We start from the raw sequence: 6805 nt of genomic DNA, 5'->3' as shown, positions 1-6805 counted from the left end.
CACCTCCTCCGCTATGGGTGTTTTTATATACCGTGCCCCCATGCTGCCACCCTTGGCCCATCCACGTCGGTGTGGGTGCTTGCTCTTCAGTCTGTCTCTGAAAGCTGAGTGGGTGCTCTCACCCCACAGTGTGGGCCTTGGTCAACAGTCTACACATGTGTCTCAAAAATACTCTGAATATGCTACAGTCCTTGCAGAGCTAAAGCTCTGAGCACCAGTCCACATGAGAGCTCTCCAGAGCTCATGGCAGGAACCTGTCAGTACTCCTGAGGATGTAGCTGTGGCTCTTCATCACCATGCTTGGCCCACTAGGCTGTGTGAATAGGCATGGCTCTCTCTCTCTGAACCTTCCTGCACTGTTGTCTCCATTTCAGAACTGGATTCTCTTACTAACTTTGTTGCTAAACACTTATCAGATTAAAACCACACCCTCCATGACTTACACCAGCCTCTTAGAATGAGTATCTTCTGTCTTCACTGGTAGAGGAGATCAAGGAGGAATGGGTTGGAGGGAAGGCTATAGTTTATAGACGGTCCATCTTGAACTTGTGAAAAGCCTGTAGGTGGGCCCCTTGGTCTTGTATTCAAATCATGTATCCAATGGCTGCTACCTGTTCCCATATTCTTACGATCACACATCCTATCCTTTCTTTGTCCCTTCTCATCCCTTTAACCATGGTGGATCTTATTTTCTACTATAGCCCCAAGTATGTCTGCTTAGACCCTGAAACTGGAATCAGATTCTTCACAGGCTCCTGTAGCATCTTCACTGAGCTCTCTCCTCCTTTGTCCATCCATCCATCCATCCATCCATCCATCCATCCATCCATCCACCAATGCTCACTGAACACCAGTAAACTTGATGGCAGACAGCGTAGATCATGTCTATCTGAGGGACTCAGAGACCTCAGGGACTATGTCTTGGTCCCTACTTTATTTCAAGTTTTATATGAAATGGTTGCAAGCAGATATGATAGATGCATTATTGAAGACACCAATGGTCAGGCAGGGCCAAGCTTAGCTCTCCTGGAATTGAGCCTAAGAAGCAGGACATGATCTTCTTATGGATGGACTTCCTGCTAAGAGGTACAAGTACCAAGGGTGGGTGTTCTGAGCCTGGGTGGGAAATAGCAGGGCAGACATCCAAGCTGCTCTCTGTGGTGGTGTTTTTGTAGTTCTGGGCGACGGAGGAGAGAGAGACCAACACAGATAGATCTGAGTGCCTGGAGATGAACGAGTTCTCTGTGGATGATGTCATAGACTACAGACTGAGAATTTCCCTTTGACTTGTTAGGGGGAACAGTTCTGGACCTTGCAGGGGCTTGTTATGGTGACAAGAGGCAGGGAGGAAAGGTACAGGTGCAGAAGGCAGACTCCACAGACTCTAGGAAAGGGGTGAAGTAAAGGCGAGATTCAGGCGACTGTTCTAAAAGATCTTTTCTTTCTGATACTGAAGCCATGCCCTGGAGGAGCAAGCTTGAGGTAGGTAGCTATGGACTTGGGTTGACCTGGAAATTGTGGCTTCCATAGGTTTGCTGGTCACCTTTTACTGGCTGCCCTCTGTGGCAGCCACATTCAGAGGGCAAAGCCAGCCCTCAGTCCCACCGACAGGGGAGGCAGTTGACTGGTGCCGGATCATCTCCTGGCTCCCGCAGACCCCGCCTCCTCGCTGCTGTGGAGTCACACACAATTAAGCTCTGTGAAGACCTCAGCAGCCTTTATGGACAGTTTAATTATTTGCCGTGTGCACTGCACTTGCGAGCATTTGATTTACTGGGCGGACTGCTCACAGAGTGAGCAAATTGACAAGGGCTGCGAACGGTTTTCCTGGTGGAGCCCACCATTCCCATGGTTTGCCCAATAATGGAAGATTAATTAAGTAAGACTGCTCCTAATGAGAGCCTCCTACCTGGAGCTTCCTTCCCGGAGCCAGAAAGCGCAGAAGGGAGCAGTCTCATACTTGCCAGCACCCTGCCAGGAGCGTCTGCTATGGGTGCCAAGGCAGGGCATAGCGTCATGTGGGAGCCAGTAACAGTTGCTACGTTTCAGGGTCTCCATTATTTCTAGAGTGTTCTAAGTTAAACTCACAGCTTGTTCCTGGCATACAGCACACAGTTTCTTGTTATGAAGTTCCATTTAGATTTTCTGACATGTAGGGAAATCTCTCTCTCTCTCTCTTTCTCTCTCTCTCACATACACACTCACTCTCTCTTTTAAACATACATTCAGAAAGTGATAGAGAGAGAGAGAGAGAGAGAGAGAGAGAGAGAAAATATGTCAGGCAATAGAGAGGAGAACAGAGGAAAAATTAAAACCACAAACCTCTCGCAGGGAGAAAGACAAACACACAGACACAGACATTATATGTCTTATGTAAATATATAGAAATGTTTGCATATATAGAGATTATGTGTTTATAGACGACAGTTAAGTTAGTCTTCTATGTGTACAGAGCATCAGGCCCAGAACAAGGGTATTCAAGCCTTGTGTATAAATGTCATGGTGTTTGTATGTAACCTCTGTATCACCCTCCCCCCTGTATTCAAACCATCTCTAGATTGTTTTAATGTCCAAATGCCTGTAAGATGCATTAGGCATTGATGCTGCACTGCATCGTTTAAGGGGTAGTTAAAGGGAATACGTGTACCCATGATCGGTACAGGTGGGATATTTTCCAAGTGTTTTGGGGCCTTGGTCTGTTGGATCTGCTGATAAGCAATGACAGATACAGGCCACGGTGTGAAACGCATTAGGCATAATCACACACTCTGGAAGATCCTTGGGCTATTCTTTCTCAAATCTGTGACTATGCAGCTTACATAGCAATAAGAACTTACGTTGGGATAGAACTGCAGTTATTAATTAGTTATCCAGTTTCCGTCAACACCAGGGGCTTTAAAAATAGAAGAGGGAGACAGAGCGATGAGCAGAAGACTTGATCTGAGGCTGGTTTCTTCTGAAAGGAGGTGGGCATCAGAACGATGCCACATGTCTTTGGGCTGGAGAGGATGGGAATGCGTTTCCCTGGAGCCCAGGAGGACACAGTACTGCCCACATCACGATTCAAACTTGACCAGACCCACCTTGGACTTCTGACCTGCAGAATTCCAGCTACAAGGCAGCAGCTTTGTGTTGTTTTGAAGCCCTGAGGCTTGTGGTTCTCTGTCCTAGCAGCAGGAGATGAGCCCAGACACTCTGCCTTTGAAACGTCCATTGTCCCCTTTTAAAGCAGCCACCCCGCTTGCTCTCTGTCTGTGAAAGGATATGATTCCACATACATGTTCTGGAAAAGCCAGTTGCTGGAGCTGTCTGTCCTTTGAAGTCTGGTAGATTTCCATTTTATTGTAGTCTTTCCCAGAGTGTTTGAAGAGGGAAGTCCTTGGTTATAATTTAAATTTCTCCAGTCAGTGGTAGTTCTTTCAAGTTCCCCGTGCATTTTACAGCTAGTCTTTGCATTGGCTCTCTTTTTAAAAAAGCCCACTTAATCTAGGCTTGCAAATGTACTCACAGAGTTGAAATATGTTTGAGGTTTTATCTCTGTTATGTCTTTGACCCCATATGTATATGTCTCTACATACCCGTATATGTGCATATGTCATTTGAATAAAATGATTATGAATCCTTCGGTCCAGTAAGGAAAAATACAACTAGATGCCGTGGAAGTAGCTTAGTCAGTAACATGCTTATTTTGTAAGGTCAGAGACACAAGGGTTTGATTTTCATTTTCTCAAACTCACTCTCTCTCTTTCTCCCTCTCCCCTCTCGCCCCCTCTCTCAGTGTGTGTGTGTGTGTGTGTGTGTGTGTGTGTGTGCGCGTGTGTGTTTCAGAGGTGGCAAATTTGGGTACAGTGTGCTCACCTGTAATCCCAGTACTAAAGAAACAGAGGCAGGGAATCACTGGGGCTTTCTGGCTAAACAGCCTAGAAGAATATGCACGCTCCATGGTCAAAAAAGGATAAAGTTAAGAGGAATCAAAGGCAAAACATCAACATGTGTTTTCACACACATGGGCGTGTACCTGAATGTGTACACATGTGTGCATCATACATATACATTAAAATGTTTAAAGAAAAAAAATAACAACCCATACAATCAAATAACGAGCACGGGACACAATCAGGTAGTTTGAATACAATTGTAAAACACGATGGACCCCATTAGACATAGAACACACGAACAAAAGAACAGAGGGGTCTTCAAGTGGCAGCCTTGAAGGAAGTCAGAATATGGAGCTGCTAAGAGGTCATGAGGCTGACATGCCCTGGCATGAGGAGCTCCTCATGGGAGCCTCTCAGGGCAAGAACCTAGAGAGGGTAAACTGTGGCAGCTGGACCCTCATCTGTCCTCCTGATGGTCCCAGGCACACCCCACCTCCCACATCGTCAGGCTCTAAGCCACTGGGCTCTTGGGACTTTGTAGAGCCTTAGGGAGATGCTGCAGTCTCACAGAAGCAGGGCGGGTGTAATGGTTTGAATGAGGAATGTCCACCACAGTCTAGAGCATTTGAGTAGCTGGTCCAGAGTTTGGGGAGGCTAGTTGGCGAAGTGTGTCACTGGATGCAGTTTTGAGGATTTAAAGACGGGAATGATTTCTAGTTCACTCCTTCTGTTTCAAGTTTGCGGTTCAAGACGTGAGCCCTCAGCTTCCTGCCCCTGCCACCATAGATACTGCTTAATGCAGTGTCTCCTTAACCAAGGGAGACACTTGACTCTCACACAGTGTATGTGCAAAAAAACCCTTTTCTTCTATTAAGTGGCCCTGACCATGGACTTTTATCGCTGTGATAGAGAACTAACTGATACAGTGTGGGTGGATGACTCAGAGGCCCCCAACTTCCTCAGGTATTAAGGCTATAAGGTGCTGTGACCTTAATGTCTCACTAGAATGAGGCTGGAATTTACTTCTATCCGTGTGCTATTAAGATCTGGGGCTTTGGGGAGGTGATCAAGGTTAAATGAGGCTGAGAGAGTAGGACTATGGTCCAAGGGGGTATTAGATGCACGATGGATCTGCCTATCAGTCTTGCCACACAAAGCCCTGTACCGATAGAGTAAAGATGGCACGACGGCCCACAGCCTGACCTCCTTGGATGGCTGCCTGATCCTGTGATTCTTAGGCCTTCAGAACTATGCCCAGAGCATCTTTATTTCATATAAATTACCTTCCTAGCCTGTGGTATTCAGTTGTAGTAATGGGAGACGGACTGAGCCCCAGGGTTAAAGGTCATGGGGAGAGGGCTCTGTCTGCTGCCACAGAGGATGGCAAACATGCCCAGGGTCTGTGCCTGCAGGAAGGAACTGGTTTTACATTTGTTGTTCCTTGTTCAGCATCATTATGAATCTTCTTGCATTGCTAGACCAGATTTGACTTTTTTTTTCTCTGATAAGTTGGGCGATTTGTATCTGCTTCCCCCAACCCCATGGCCAATTTTATTTGCACCTGTTTTGTGTATAAATAACACAGAATCCCCCCCCCCCACACACACATACACACACACATACACACACTTCAGTCTGTGGACTCTCTGCATCTCACATCTCCTCGCTGAGTTGCTGCTTTTAATTAGAATTGACGGGATGCCTCCGTTTGATTGGCCTTTTCGGAGTGAAGATTCCTGGACTTAATTATTCCACAGCATTCCGCTCCCGAGCCGGTACTCTCTGCTTTTGAGTTAATTAAATCCTTCCTGCTTTCTGTTGGCTGGAAGTCGGTCTTGTTCTAATTTCTTAAGTTTAATGCTCATCTTACTTTGTATTTTCTTTTAAAGGAGGGGCTAGTTACAAAAGCAATTAGATTTAACCCAAGGAAAGTTTTGATATTATCACCAAATTTTCAGATGGGTTATTTTTAATAAATCATAATTATGGCTCTGATTCTGATCTTGATTGAGTAAAAGGGACGTTTCCCTCCTCAGTCCAAGCTTTTGTGTCTGCGTAAGCCTGCTTTTGTTGGCACCAGCCTCTACTGTTACTTTGACAGGGACCATTTTCTGTATAAGTACGTGGCCGGTTATTGAACTGTGGTGTGTTTGAATGACAGATATAGCATCTTATTTAATTTTCAAATCTCTTCTGTGCAATTAAGATACATTTCTCCTGTCTTGATGGTCTAGGACCTTGGCAGTTGCGTTTGTGTCTGTTGGTTGTAACAAGTACAAAAGCACCCAGGGTGGAGAGGCCCATGCTGTGGTTTGACGGCTTCACACTCTTCTTGGTTTTGCCTCACACCCTGCATAGGAACAGGATGGGGCAGGAGCCTGCCCAAGTGGAAACAGGCAATCATAGGGACACAGTCATATGGGAACATGGGTCACATGGATCGCACAGGTCACACAGGCCACACAGGTGACACTGGCATGTAGTGGCAAGAGCTGTGATGGCAGCGTCTCATCATGGGTGCTGTAGTTCATGCTGATCTTGTTCACTCTAGGTAGACACAGCACTGGTTCGCAATCCCAGCTGGAAAGCTTAAGTCCATAGGGCTCTGGGTAGAGTGCCTGGGAAGACCTTGTCTCCTTGACCAGAACTCTAGTACCAGCCTCTACGTTATGGTGTGTCCTGAAGTCTTAAAGTGAACCATAGATTAAACTTTTTTTTGAAAGTTGCTCCCATCTCAGATAGAAATTCAAACAAATAAACGAAGAGGAATGGAACAGTTGTACTTAGTAAGGTATCATCTGGCACTCCAAAATAACCCAGTACCCAACATGATAAAGTTCATGGGATCTGCTATCTACCCAGGAATGAATAGAGTGGAAAACAAGAACATGCAGTGTGTGTGTGTGTGTGTGTGTGTGTGTGTGTGT

General features: G+C 46.0%; 1 long non-coding RNA gene across 1 annotated transcript in view; it reads left to right on the top strand.

Moving 5' to 3' along the window:
• The first annotated feature begins 1301 nt into the window (after window positions 1-1301).
• The window catches only part of LOC110334608, a 49387-nt gene continuing 43883 nt past the window's right edge, over window positions 1302-6805 (top strand). The window contains exon 1 of the long non-coding RNA XR_002381129.1: window positions 1302-1482. This is a non-coding gene — a long non-coding RNA (uncharacterized LOC110334608). The remainder of the gene's footprint in view (window positions 1483-6805) is intronic.

Source organism: Mus pahari, chromosome 17, assembly GCF_900095145.1.
Source record: "Mus pahari chromosome 17, PAHARI_EIJ_v1.1, whole genome shotgun sequence".
Taxonomy (NCBI): Eukaryota; Metazoa; Chordata; class Mammalia; order Rodentia; family Muridae; genus Mus; species Mus pahari.
The sequence above is the reverse complement of the archived record's forward strand: the minus strand, read 5'-3'. Positions and strand labels throughout refer to the sequence as shown.